The following is a 15510-nucleotide window of genomic DNA, read 5'->3' on the forward strand; positions in this document are numbered from 1 at the left end:
TGGTTTGCAATATATTTGCAAAAAAAGCTCAACAAAATGATTCTTTTACTGGGCTTTTCTCTACACAATTTTCTTCACGCATGTAAATGCGTATTAAAGGTTCACCAGGCAACCCCCAAATTCACCCCCGAAAATCCCTATTTAATGCCAAAAAGCTCCGTTGAAAGTTCCCTTGATTTTCTCTCTATTTTTTTTTCAGCGTGAACAAAATTCGCACCGCCCAAGATGGCATTCAATTTCATTTGGTATTGAGTTTTTTTTCTTCACTTTTCACATTGTTTGTGTACAAAGTGAATGGCTTTTTGTCCGTCATACTGCAATTTTCTTTCAACTTGTGAGCTTTTTTCACAAGAGAAAGCTCCCTCTTGTTTGCCTTTTTTCAGCTCCCAACTCAATAGAGCGTCTAGGTCATGGTTCAGCAATTTCTCTCCATCTCATCGCACATATTTCTCCCATTTGATCGAGAGTAATTGCAATTAGATATACATATAAATGTATATAGTTTTTTCATGAAGAAATACCATGAAATGGTTGTCTTCAATTAGACTTTTGTCTTCGGTTTTTTCTATGAAATATTTCGCGACAAATATGGAGAAATTGTAATGTAGGGATGTACTTGAAGTTATTTTAATGATAAAATGAATTTATCGATGAACAAAAGCTCTTATTGAGCTTTAGCATATTGTCGCTTGAATTAGTACTAGTCGTATTAGACCCATAAACTCAGGATTAAAGCTGCCAAAAAAAAATCCTAAAAATAATTTTTTACGATCTGGTGAATATTTTATTTTTTTATTTTATATTTTTAATTTCTCAATCAAGTTATTACTTTTAAATGAATTAATTTTTTCTCAAATAATCTTTTGATAATGGATTTGCATAGAATGAAGACAATTTGGCGAAAAATCAATGTATTACGTTTATTTGCAAAATTTCAGCAAGAGTTTGAGGTCTGTATCAATTCAGTCAAGGAAAATATTTTTTTTCTTTCACTATTAATGATAATAATTAATGATAAATAAAAATTAGGTATTAACAATTTTTTTTAGATTAAGAATTTAATATAGATCAACCGTTAATGTCATCCTGCACCAAATTTGAATTCTTTTTCGAAGTTTTATTTATTGGTATTTATATATTGGTATAAAAATGAATTTATTGCAAAGTTTATTGAGCACTGGATTCCCTTTCTTCATACATTTTTCATGTAATGAAACTTTGGTCTGTTGTAAATTTATTTCTGCATTCTATTTTTCCAATTTAGGATCGATCACCGCAGAAATGGCTGAAACTTTCACGCAAAATATTCATCAAAAGCCAACCACAAACCCCGCAGGAGTCAATCTTGAGTCAATTTTCTCTGTATTTTGTACTTTTCCACCATCTCACAGTGGGAATAAAAGGAAAATATTTGCAAAAGATATACCACTGAGAATTCCTTTTTCCTTCGCGCGCTAAGGTCATGAAAATTGGAAAATAATTTCCCGACTCTAACGTCCATTGTGCCGCCCCAAGCTCTTTCCCCCCACACCCTATATCAATTCAACTTTTATTTTCACTCCGTACCGTCGAGAGGTTTGCGCGTCAAGTGTTTTAGAGCTTTGGCCATAATGAAAGTGATGTGTTCAGGATTGGATGAATAAATTAATATGCAAAACTGTCCGACACCCCTTATGATGATGTGTGGCCTCTCCGCATTCCCTAAGTTGTGGGCCCGGGGAAAAGAAAGTGGATGAAGTGACGGAAAAAATGGGCGGAAGTGGGAGGAGGGGAGGGAGGAGGTTTGGATGAATTCCATTAAAATGCAAACCGTTTTCAACATAAACTTCAACGAATCCCCCAACCCCTTCTGGCCGTATATAGCAAAGAGTCTAACAGGGCGAGTTTGGAATAAAAAATCCTGCTTTTCATGTTCACACCGTTTTTCTTTCTTTTTTTCTCCTCGTTTGTTGTTTTTTTTATTCCTCCTTCTTCTCTTCGTTTTTTCTTGCCACCAATTGTTATTGCTGGAACGCACGGGGGTTGCATTTAAGGGAAGAGATATTGCAATTTATCGAAAAAGCTTCTTGTGAAAAAAATTTTTTTGTGTTTTGAAATATTTTGAAATAACACAAAATAGTCAAATTAATTACTCACAATAATTAGAGGATGTAAAGAATTATGTATTGCGTAAAGAATTATGTATTGTTTAACATAGTTTTCGAGCCCTTACAGCAATACATGATTCATAATTTTATAGAATATTTGTTATAAAATCAGTAAAAATTACAAATTATTAAAAAAAATAAAACGAATAGTCCCCTGAAAGAAAAAATTTCTTAAGAACCCCAAAAAGGCAAAATCGAGCATTCAGCCATTTTCCCTGTGCCTCATTCATTCTCTTGCATTTCGATGGGGGCGAGAAAAAGACGTGGAAAAGTTGCCCCGCAGTCGATGACATAGAAAATACTTGTGGGGTATTGCACTCACTTTGAGCTTTTGACACAAAAGCTCCCGCCGTGAGAGATCGAAATGTCGAAGGAAGGGCACACAGGGTGAAAAGTGGGTGAAATTAATTATTAAATATTCCCTCCATTCGAGCCATTGTGTCGGGGCGTTTTGAAATGCAAAAGCCATGTTTTTTATCTTCCGGATCTACGCCCCCAAATAGCCGATAGTTAGTTAATTTAAATGCAAAGTACTCAGACTGATTTTTCTGCGCAATTATTTTTCTAAAAGTTTTTTTTTCCCGATTATTGAGAGAACAATAGAAATACATATTTGCAATTTTCTTGAGGATTTTTTTTCTTTCCATTGCATGTAAATTCAGCAGTAGGTCAGTTTCGTATATCGAATAAAAGTTCTAGTTGTGCGTGAAAAAGCTGCTTGAGAGCTTTTGTGTGTGAAGTTCTATTTCCACGTGCTTTTGTTTACAAAATTGCACTACTTAGAATTTCATAAGCTCTCTCCGTTGAACAATCAGCAGCGCAGGAGTTTCTCGTGCAGAAGAAAGTCTCGCAAAGAGGGTAAAAAGTGTCAAAGCTAACGGACTGTTAATACTGAAAGTCTCAACTTCAATTTGTAGTACAATTCCTTATTAAATTTTCGAGAACAAAAGTGAGAAAACCCCCAAAGTTTTCTTACGAGCTTTTGAAATTCACGAAAAAGTTTATGCTGCTTTCGGAAGTCTTAGAATTCACAAAAAAAATTATATATATACGTACATACATACATAGACTTGAAGCTTTTAATGATTTTTTTTAAATTTTTAATGGATCGAAAAAGTTCTTGTATGCGTATTTTCTTTTTTTTTTAAATTCATAATAGTAAATAATTCTTCCTTGGACTAAGCTCTATATTTCCTCACGCCCCCTCCCCGGAAATAAGCTCATCACATCAGTTCACCTGATTCTCAAAATTTCCTCCGTGTGCGCTCGTAGAATCGAGGATGAAATATCCATTGAATTAAGCATGCAAAAAAGGAACACGACAGCATAAGCGCCAGGGAAAAAAATCCACGAAACATCATGTTGAATATGTAAATGTCTGGCAGACGAAAGTGATTCTCCGCAAATTGAGTCGTCTTTCACACTGCCAGCGGACCCAAATGAAAGCACCTCAAATTGCACCACTTTCCACGATTTATTGCCGGCATTAATATGATCACGGGATCCTTCTAAATGACGATCATCCTTCGTCTGCTGAGAAATATGAGGGGTGACACTAAAGGGTTGCAAAGTGGCCTCATGTTGGATTTATGAGTGATTCTTCGCATCATCCCCTTCTGCCAAAGGATTCAATATTGAACAGTAAGCTTATCTAATGATTTTTTTTAATAGTAGGGAAACTTTCTAATATGAGAAAAGAGCTTTCAAAACAAAAAATTAACGACATTTTCAGTTTTTTTATTAACTCATTGAGCTTTAGAAAAAAAATATATTGAAGAATTTCCAAAATTGAATTTATTAAAAAAGAATAAAATATTCTCTCAAACAATTCTACTTCCCTCCAAGTTAGCAAAATACACTGGCAGAGTGCATTCCATCTTGAATCCATTTACTACAAAATTTTCCCTGGCACTCCACTGGTGGAAGTTTTCATCACAATATTGTTATTGCAATTGTTGTTATTATTGCAAACCGTGGAAATGCAGATGCTTTTCCTTTGTGCTTGAATTTCGGCTACTTCTGTGCAGCATCAAGCTCTCACACGGGGAATTTGTTTGCTGAAGCTGTAAGTAAATTTTCATCCCTTTAGAAAATCATCCCCCATCCTACATTCACGAAGGATGTAGGTTGGAAAATTGAATTTTTTCACTCTCTCTCCCCCCTTGATGCTGGGAGAGAAAGAGTAAATGGGATTGAATTTGTCGGCATTGCGACATGGTGTGAGTTTAACTGATGTCTTGCAATTAATTTTAATGTCACGATGTACGAAGTGTTAACCAAAAACACACACAGAGATTCAGAAAATTTTCCACTGAGAGTTTATTCAATGCCAATGTGGAGAAGATTGGAAAATGTGTGTACGCCCCCCTCCTCTCCCCAGCTTCCAAACCATATCACAAGAGTTGGGTGGAAGATTCTTCCTGTCGAAGGATCGTAGCATCCCACACCCCCCACAAGACCACTTTCTCCGGTGTTAAGAACGAATTTTCCCCATAAATTCCATCAATTAGAGAAATCGCTGCTGAATTTCGATGTGCGTTCGCATTTTCTCTCGAGTAATTGTTGGGAATTTAAATGATAAATTAACTCCGCCGGCAATATTGAAATAAATGTGCAATTTGTCGTATTTTGGCGAGAATGTTCCACGCACTCGCATTACACGCAGTTATTATTTATCATATCGCAAACTGGATGAATGTGATTTGCGTGATGATTCACCCATGGCAAAAAAGTGAATAATTGAGGAAATATTAATTTGCGAAAATTGATATTGTTGAACATTTAACTAAATATCCCATTCGTTCTCACATTTCACGTTTTTCCGTTTTTTTTTTGTGGGGCGAGTATTCAACAAAAATAAAATTCTTTTTTCAATCATCAAATTAAAGTTTTGGATCGTTCATACATAGTCGATAAGTAAAAATATTAAATTAGTCAGTGGTCTATAAAGCAATAGAGTCTGTTATAAATCTAGCAAATTATCCATGCATGACATATTTGTAGACAGAAATCGATTCAATGGGTTGTTTTAGATTTTTTAAATATAAATTGACTAAAAAAAATTACTTTAGATTCAAGATTTATGAAAATTTGTGATTACTAAAACAATTATAATTGTCTGTTATATTTGAATAAGTAGCTTTTAGCAGTTTATTTGTACATTTGTAACGTTTGACGTTATTTTTGTAACATTTGACGTTTCTTTTCGTGTGTAAAGATGATTTTCTAATGCTTTACATTTCTTTTCTGACATTTGACGTTTCTTTTCAAACATTTTATATATTTTTTCTTATGTCTGTCTTATTTTTTAACGTTTTCTTTTCTTAGGTTTGAAATTAATTTTCTGACGTTTGACATTACTGCTCCAAGATTTGGACATTTACTTTCTAACGTTAAAGATTTTTTCTTACCTTTGACGTTTCTTTTCAATCTTTTGACATTGATTTTCTTACCTCTTATATTTTTTCTAACGTTTGACATTTTTTTTTAAGGTTTGAAATATAGGAATCAATAATTAACCCTTTCGAGACCCATCCCATCCGCATGAAATATAGAAACATTGAAAGGTCCATGTATGACCCAAAGAATGCGAAAAGTTTAGTATAATTTAATTTTCCCTTATATTGAGCCAGAATCTTTACTTCATTCCACCCGCAGGATTCCTTACAGCCCTTAAAGGGTTAATCAAGGAAAATTTTCAGTTATGTAATAAATAATAAAATATATAGCACTCATGCCAAATGATCCTAAAATTTGTAAAAAAAAAAAGAAATTTTCCATTTGAAATCATCTTTCCTTGGGAATTTGCATGATGTACTCGAGGGGGAGGAAAAGGGTTGAAATTGACTTTGTTGAGGTGCCCTCACGCACGTTCAACCAGCAAATCGTGCCAGACGCACACACTCCTGAGAGACAGGTTGTGGTGTGAGTTGCTGAGCTCGGTCTAAGGTGAGAGATGTTGAATGTTTCAGATCAAAATCATCGTCATTATCATTGATATGCCACACACACTCGACCCTGATGGGCCAGAAGCAACGAAGGGCGGGTGTGTTATTTAGGAGGCACAGGGGAGACCAAAATGACACGGCCATTACACTCTGTAATTCGGTTTGGGTTTCTGTCACGATGTGGAACTATGTTGCAGGTCACCTCAAACACCAGGAGGCAACATCCAACATAGCAAAGAGCGGTTACATTGAAAGTGAAAAAAAGCAAGAAAAAAAACTGAAAAATAATAGACGAACAGCCATCGAATCGTGTCTAACTGACAGGTTATTTTCCAGCATCTTGACTTCTTTCGCACCACCCCCGCGTGTCTTATTCCCCATGGACGCGAGGATTTTTTTTTTGGAAGGTTTCGCGCGGGATTTCTCGTCGCGAATCATGCTTGATAGGACTATTTTCCATGTCAAATACTGTCAATCACAACTTATATATATTATGTACATATATAGCGTTGTACAGCACTTTTACCACCCTGTAGGATTGTGAGAAAATTCCCAAGGGAGAGGCGTTTATGCGAATGCAAGGAAACTGAGTAGCGGAAAGGATTGACATTGAATTAATTCAACCCTCGATTCTGGTCCATTGCACCTCCAGTGGGAACTCAGCTACATATCTATGTATGTACATAGGTATAAAAGAGGGGAGTTTAAGAATTTTAGAACTTTAAATTCAACTCATCTTCCCACAAAAAAAAACAAGACTTCTCTCTATTCAATTTCTAAATAATAATCATTATATCCAAATCTGTAGGAGCATGAGCTTATGCCCTACATAAAAAGAAGTCACAGAAAAAAGCAAAGGAACCAACAGGGTGAGGAAGAGAGAAGGAAAGGGCGGCAGAAGAAAGTGGAGAAGAGAGAGAAAGAGACTTGGTGGGGATTCACTCTGTGAATTTGATTGATTTCCTTCGATTTCTTGTAGACAGAAATGATTAAGTAATGTGCTTTTGGTATTTGTCTGTCTGTCAGGCCACCACCAAAAATCCTTTTTAGTGCCCTCTTCAGCATCGTCGTCGCATTGACATTGCGGAGGTTGAAATGATCATCTATAAATGGATGCACTTTGTGTGATTGTGACTTTCTGACAAATTTATTTCGCTTCTTTTTGGTCCCTCCATTGCCGGGCATTTACGGTCACGCGGTCAAGTTTTCCTTATGCATCCGTCGTGAGAAAGCTTTTCCGCATGATAAAGCTCATTTTTTGACTTTCACGGCATTTTAATGGAAGAGATTGGAAGGTGGGGAGTCACTTAGATGGTTCATTTAAATAAAATTCCAGATATAAGGTGCTAATTTAGCACTGTGGGGTGAGTCTATTCATCAACGAATGTTCCTTTGGAGGAGGCGCACTGCAGTGTGGCGTTTGCGTCAGCGGCAGATCCGCCTGAATATGGAATATTGGGGTAATTCAATTAAGTCTGTTACTCGCTAATTTGGAGGCTCGATGACAGTGAGCCTCATGAGGTGGGACAGAAGATGTGGGTAGGGACGTTCGACTTGACACTACGTATTTTCATCAATTTCCCAACGGAATGGATAATTTCATGCGACAAAATGAAAGTGATTCCTAACAGCATTTAATCTGAGAAATTAAGTGGATTATTTGATCTGGCTTTTAATTTTTTTTACCTTTGTTTTGCAAACTATATGCTCTATGCTGTCCTACCTAGACTATGCTATGTAGCTCAGCCTTTACAGCCTTTGCCACTTTTTGGCGCCAAAAAATTCAAATTTTGACTGTGTAGTACATACTTGAAATTCTTAAATCATTTTCCATTTCCATTAAAGTTTTTCCTATACAAAATTATTTAATTCCACGTGGTCTCTTACTTTGTTTCCTTTTGAAACTTTCAGAGCACCTTCCTTGGAGGTGTGTTTCCCACCTCTTTTCTGAAAACTTTCCCAAAAACGTATACCGCGTTTGCAATCCCACCTTTTACCCCTATATTTGCTCTCTGCTTCTCTCAAATTTCCGTCTAACTTACAATCCCCCTGCCCACCATCCTGTACCTAATGTATTTGGCTTGTTCCTAGGGGGGGTGTGTGGGTGAGAAATTGAGACAGTTCGGAAAGTTTCATTTTGCCATGTTTTATTATTTCCATACCCATTCAACTGGTCGATCCACGCATTCGGGAGGTTTCCTGGTATGGCCCTTCATGATGGTATCATATTGGAAAAGTTTTTAATTTATTTACGGGCTCTCTCGGAGAATAATATAAATATTTCAATGTGTCCTCGCATGGATCTTTTAACACTTCTTTCCCCTATACCATCAATATATGAGGTTTTTCTCTCTTCTTTTCTTCATTAAATTGTCTGAAAAGTTCTCAATGTGCAAGAAGGGAAAATTCTCAATAAGTAGGACTAATTTTTGATTCTCGCGAACGGAAGCAACATGAGGGAGAAGTTTCGCATCGTTTTCGGTGTAGGGGAGCTTTCTTCAAAGCTCCACTTTGACAGAAATTCTCTGCATACATGAAAAGCCATTATAGTCGTGGGGATGACAGGATGGAGTAAAATAGGGAACTTTCGCCGCCTGTTTTCCCATGAGTGAAAGTTAATATGGGGGTGGAATCCCTTTTGGTACTCGCAGAAAGGACAAAGAGGCAATAACCCAGAGAGAGAAAATTGGTTAGAAACAAGGCGAGAGAACATGTGAATGGGAATGGCATACGGTGGGGAAAGGGAGCAAAAAAAAGTATATATGCAATAATAATAATAATGATAATAAAAAATGACAACTTGACGTGATTTATGAAGAAGACACAAGCAAAAGGAGATGAAGTTCATGCGAAATTTCCAAGTCTCACTTTTTGGAATCTGACAAGAATTTAATGAAAAATTTGATATGGGTAAGCAAATTGATTTACTAGACATATCTTTCATGGGGCGATCTAATCACCATATTCATGTGCATGGCAATAGGAGTGCTAAATTGGCTTATTTACATAAATAGATGGGCGGCGAAAGCTCACCCAAAAGGATCGCATGCAGGAATCACGATTCGTCTGCCGCAGCACAACAAACATTTTTCGCTACTATGCGCCAAACCACTTTAGAACGTGCGGAATGTTAATTTACATTTTTCTCTCACTCCGCCCTTTGTGTAAAAAATGCTAAATTATTGTCTAAAAAAATCCACCCACCACCCCGAATCACTCCTGGGGATTTTACTTGAATTTTAATCCATTAAAATTGTTGGGATTCCGCTGTGAGTGACGAAAAATATTGATGAGGAATCGATGGGTGTGAGAAAAATTCTTTTCATCATCACCTTCACCTTCTACTGTCTTTACTGTGTAATCTGGATTATCTTGGGAGCTTTAGAAATCTATTAAAGGGCGAGTTTTTAGTTTTATTTTTAAATTAACAAACTTTGAAAAAGGGTTAAAAACTACTTGACGTAACGTTTGACATTTATTTTTTCAGATCTTTAATGTTAGTTTTAGCGTTTTACGATTTAACGTTCATTTTAATGCCAGACGCTTATTTGCTAACGTCAGACATTTTGTATTGTTTGAGTTTCTTTTTTATATTTCTCGTTTCTGTTTTAACGTTTGGGGTTTGTATTTTCTTTTTTAACGTTTAACGTAAAATTTAACATCTGACGTTTCTTTTTCATTTTAAATTTCTTTTAAACTTTTTTAATTTTTTTTAATTTCAAAATTTAATGAGGTTTCAATCATAAAAATATTAGTCTTTTTTTTTCTAAAGAGTAATCTGTATTACTTAAATTTTTAGGGTGTTTAGACATCGAAACATTTCCCTGGCTACATTCCTGTTTTATTTAGAATGTGCTTACATCAAATACATAAGTGCTGGCCTACAACATATCCTATGATTATTTATTAATTTTCCTAATAAAATTCTGATACTATTTCCAATTTCAGGAAAAATCTCTACAGATATCAATTTAGTGAATTGAATCCAAAAGTTTAATTTCAATAATTAACTGACTTAATAAAATACAAATAATAAATTAATAATTAAATATCGATTATGTTATGATTTAGTTTTATTAAAATTAACTATAAAACCAATTTCGAAAAATTTTCCCAACTCATTGGAAATTCAAACATATGCAGCTGCGAATGTTTTTCCATTTTTTTCTCTTGTTGTTGTTGTAAAGTTCCTCTAACTCGTCGCCACCTAATGAACCAGAGCTGCATGTTATAGAAGTCATCCCCGCTGAGGAAGGAAACTCAATAGGAAACGTGATGTCTCCGAGACAGTGAACCATAAAAATCACCCCGGAGCACACATTCACTTCAAATAATGATGAGTGCAATGGGATGAAATTTGTACTCAAAGTTTTTAGCTTGAAAGCTTTCACCGATATTAGTTTGTTGTTCAAATAATACTTCTCGTGCTTCCCTCTCGTTCTCACGTGAACATTTCAGCGGGGGAATATGTGTGGGGGTGGAGGGGTGTACTATGTATGTGGAATGGGGTGCTGATGATAATGGTGAAATGTGTTAAAATGCATGGACATGGTGGAGAGGGAATTGACTCGGAAGAGCTTCAACGAAACAAAAAATTGTTGTGACCCAACACAACCCCTTATTTTCAATACATTATATTCAATATCTTGCGCTAAATTATCTCTAAAGTCACCCAAGCGACATTCTTCCTCCTTCGATCTTCTCACTTGTAAAAGACTATACCTTGATACAACATTAGGGGTAAATTTCCACAGCGGATGAACCCCAACAGATGTGACCAAATATGGTCATATTTGAAAGATGAGAATTCACAAAAAGGTAAACTCCCACGGTCACCAAGAGCGAGGTGACAGAGTTTTCTTGCCTAAATGCTCAAGATGCGCGGGAAGGTAACAGCATGCATGCGTGATGATGCTATCGGAAGAGAAAGCGCGATCCAATGTTTGGCGATCGCGCCGCGATAGCGGGGGTAGATGCGTGAGGATAACCAATGGGCAGCTGCCACCTCGCGTCTCTCGCAAGGGTAAACTCCCTTTTTCTTGGAATTTCGTCATCCCGAGAATAGAGACGCTCCCTTTTCCTGGAATTTTATCAGGTAGAGTGTTGAGACGGGAGATAGGTGAGGGGGTGATCAAGTTAATAAAAAGGGCTGACGCCCTCAATCGAAGAGTCAGTCAGATCAGAGATTCAGTTCAGTTCAGTCAGTCAGGCAATTCAGTTCAGTTCAGTGAGTTCAGTTCGATCAGTCAGAGCGTGGCCTCGGGCCACTGGCCAGTCGATCAGTTAATTCTGAAAGTCCGTATCGGGACATTTTCATTTGTATCAGGTAGTCCAAGTTGGGACTTGTAAAATTTATATCAATAAATAAAGTTGGAAGTGTAAAATAGAATCAAGTGTATCAGTGACTCGACCTTAGGCCCGCTTCCAGCGTCCATCATCCAGCGCACAGGACCAGTTGTGGGAACACATCATCATCTCCCCCAAAAATCCACAACATTAATTTTGGCGTCTCCAGCCAGGAGGAAAATCTGAGAGAATATTTCATCATAAAATTCGAAAGAATCACAGCAAAAAAAAAAAGAGGAAAAATTCCAACATAAATCGAAATCTAACTTCTAATTTAAAACAAAGTGAAAACCATAAATCTAAATACGATAAATTAATCGAGAACACAAAAAAAAAATTCTTAACATAAATTTAAAACTTCTTGCGAATTTCTTAATAAAATCAAATAAAATAAAACAAATAAAATTCAGTGGTGTAAGAAAAAAAAAAGTGAGAAAGTAAAATGTTCTACGAAGCGGCTACACGAATGATTATTGAATGGATAAGGAACATATTCTTCATACAGAAGTCGTTAACTCCAATCGAAAAATTGTTAATAATGTTGAATCGAACGACAGAATGGAATACAGCGTCCGATGTTGCTACGGAAAGAAATGTTTCAATAGACCCAATCGATCGTTACATATGATAACGCAAACGCAATAATCTAAGAAAATCGAGAACTGCACGACAAATTACAACAAAAAAAAATAACAAAAAAAAAACCGTCATCGATTGAATTGTGACAATTTCGAGAAAATCATCTGGAAAATCAAGCATAACGCATCTGGCTATAAGAAGCAGCTAAAATCTTAAATGCAGTACACATCACGAAGCACCATGAGCACCATTAAATTACCTCCAACGAGGAACACCACGGATCATCATTCGCCATCGCCCACACCAGGAAGCAATGAACAGCACGGATCATCACATCAATTTTTCGAGAGTGAATGGAACAGCAAAATGGAAAACTTAAGAAGAATTACATACGACTTCCCCAGCTTAAGCAGTGAGTCCCTCGAAATTTTTCTGTTAAATTCTGACAATTTATATGAAATATTTGAAATAGAAAACGATCAATCACTCGATCGTGTGTTTACCAGTTTCTTATTAATTAAAATTACTCCCTCTTTCTTAAAATTAATAAAGAACAAAGATAACTTAACAATTGATTACAAATTAATGAGAGAAGAATTCTTATTAAAAAAAAAAAAAAAAATTTAGACATTAAAATTGATGAAGCAAGAGAAAACTTAGCTTCACTTAGAAATAAAGCAGGAGAGACTCTCTCTGATTTTGGAAAAAGAGTTAAAGAAAATTTGGAGATCGTTATAAATGCGTATGCCGCAGAATTTGGTAGTAATCAATCCGTACCCGCACATGTACAGAAATCGCTTACAACCTTGGCCATCGAAACTTTTTGTAAGGCCATTCGTGATGCAGAGACACGTATTCTTATTCTAGCAGAAAAACATGAAAGTCTTGCTAATGTTATTGTAGATGCAGAAAATCGACTTCGCAGCCTGCGGCAAGAAAATAAAAGTTACAAGGACTTTTCAGGCAATCGCATTCCTATACCTCGCGATAACTTTCATATGAATAACCGCGCTTTACAAAATCAAAATTATAGACATAACAATCGTTTGTTTAATTCCCATAATTATAAAGAAAACCGGTATCCAGATAAGAATTACCTTCGAAATGCGCAATCAAATCGACATTCAAATGAACAATACAGATGTAACTGGAATAATTCATATCCCACAGATAAGCAATATGCACCAAAATTTAACCGTCGTTATCAATCAAATTATGATTTTGATTATAATAATTCGCAATCTCAATATAGTTTTCATCCTAATAAAACTCGGCGAGCCACACAAAGTAAAAGTGTCCGCTTTCACAATCAAAACTTTAATATTACGCCAGGAATCAAAATGTTACAACATCCGAGAGAAACTCACATAACCTGCCTCGAGAAGAGCAGGGAGATTTTCAAAATAATTATTCTATAGAACGCAATCATACGATCCCCTTTTGACTTTGAAATATCGCATTTAAATGAAATCAATGATCCCTTAAAAAGAGATCGATTACGTCAACACACCGCGAAGTGCCCCAGTCATAAGAAAAAAAAAAATGAAAAACGACGCCAGAGATGCGTCCCGCGAATTACATATATGAATAAGAAATGAAGAAAATGAAATTATATAAGAAATGAAGAAAATGAAATTATATAAGAAAGGAAGAAAATGAAATTATATAAAAATAAAAAAAATGAAGAAAATGAAATTATATAAGAAATGAAGAAAATGAAATTAATCGAAAAATGACGCCAATGATGCGTCCCGCGAATATAAAAAAAAAATGAAGTAAATGAAAATATATAAGAAATAAAGGAAATGAAATTAATCGAAAAATGACGCCAATGATGCGTCCCGCGAATAAAAAAAAAAATGAAGAAAATGAAATTAATCGAAAAATGACGCCAATGATGCGTCCCGCGAATAAAAAAAAAAATGAAGAAAATGAAAATATATAAGAAATGAAGAAAATTAAATTAATCGAAAAATGACGCCAATGATGCGTCCCGCGAATATAAAAAAAAAATGAAGAAAATGAAATTAACCGAAAAATGACGCCAATGATGCGTCCCGCGAATATAAAAAAAAATGAAGAAAATGAAATTAATCGAAAAATGACGCCAATGATGCGTCCCGCGAATATAAAAAAAAAATGAAGAAAATGAAAATATATAAGAAATGAAGAAAATGAAATTAATCGAAAAAGGACGCCAATGATGCGTCCCGCGAATATAAAAAAAAAAAAATGAAGAAAATGAAATTAACCGAAAAATGACGCCAATGATGCGTCCCGCGAATATAAAAAAAAAATGAAGAAAATGAAATTAATCGAAAAATGACGCCAGTGATGCGTCCCGCGAATATAAAAAAAGAAATGAAGAAAATGAAAATATATAAGAAATGAAGAAAATGAAGAAAGCGAAGAAAACAAGGAAAATTAGAGAAATATGAAAATTTATAAAATAATATGACTGTGGGATATTACGCGAATAATGCTATAAAGTAAAATAAAATTAGAATGGATCAAGGATTGGCGCCTGTGTGTGCCTCGCGAAAATTGGAATTAATTGAAAATAATGGAATTATTCGGAAAACTATGAAAACGAGATACACGCGAAAAACGGAAATAATGAAAAATATAATGAAAATAATGAAATAAATTGGAATAAAATGAAAATGAAACTAATATAACGCGAGAAACGGGAATTAATTGAAAATAATGTAATTATTCGGAAAACTATGAAAACGAGATACACGCGAAAAACGGAATCATAATGAAGAATACAATGAAAATAATGAAATAAATTGAAATAAAATGAAAATGAAATATAACGCGAGAAACGGAATTAACGAAGAATATAATAAAAAAAAAAAAATGGGAACTTATTGGAATAAAATGAAAATGAGATAGACGCGAAAAATCGGAATAGATAAAAAAAAAATATAATGAAAATAATGAAATTAATCGGTATAATACGAATATGAGATACTACGAAAAAAAATGGAAATAATGAAGAATATAATGAAAATCAACGAAATACTACGCTCACGATATGTCCCGCGAATAATGAAGATATTGAAGTAAATCGAATTAAGACGCCCTCATTGCGTTACACTGGTTATATAAGAAATCACGAAAATTATGTGAATACTAAAGGCAAATGCTCTATGCATTTGAAGAGAGTCCTTATAGTAGATTACGAAAGGAATTGGGAATGCTTGAAAAGAAATTATGTGATTACTAAAGGCAAATGTTCTATGCATTTGAAGAGTCCTTATAGTAGATTACGAAAGGAATTGGGAATGCTTGAAAAGAAATTATGTGAATACTAAAGGCAAATGTTCTATGCATTTGAAGAGAGTCCTTATAGTAGATTACGAAAGGAATTGGGAATGCTTGAAAAGAAGGAAAAAGAAATAAACACATCAACGTTATCGGAAGAAATGAAATGAAAAACGCGATACCCGGATACCTCCTTGCCTTACCCCCTTCTCGGCTAATAA

At 35.1% G+C, this 15510-nt stretch overlaps 1 protein-coding gene across 15 annotated transcripts in view; it reads right to left on the reverse strand.

The window, feature by feature from the left end:
* LOC129792948 (CUGBP Elav-like family member 4) overlaps positions 1-15510 on the reverse strand; it is a 538090-nt gene that overhangs the window by 299662 nt on the left and 222918 nt on the right. The window lies entirely within an intron of this gene.

This window comes from Lutzomyia longipalpis, chromosome 3 (assembly GCF_024334085.1).
Source record: "Lutzomyia longipalpis isolate SR_M1_2022 chromosome 3, ASM2433408v1".
NCBI lineage: Eukaryota > Metazoa > Arthropoda > Insecta > Diptera > Psychodidae > Lutzomyia > Lutzomyia longipalpis.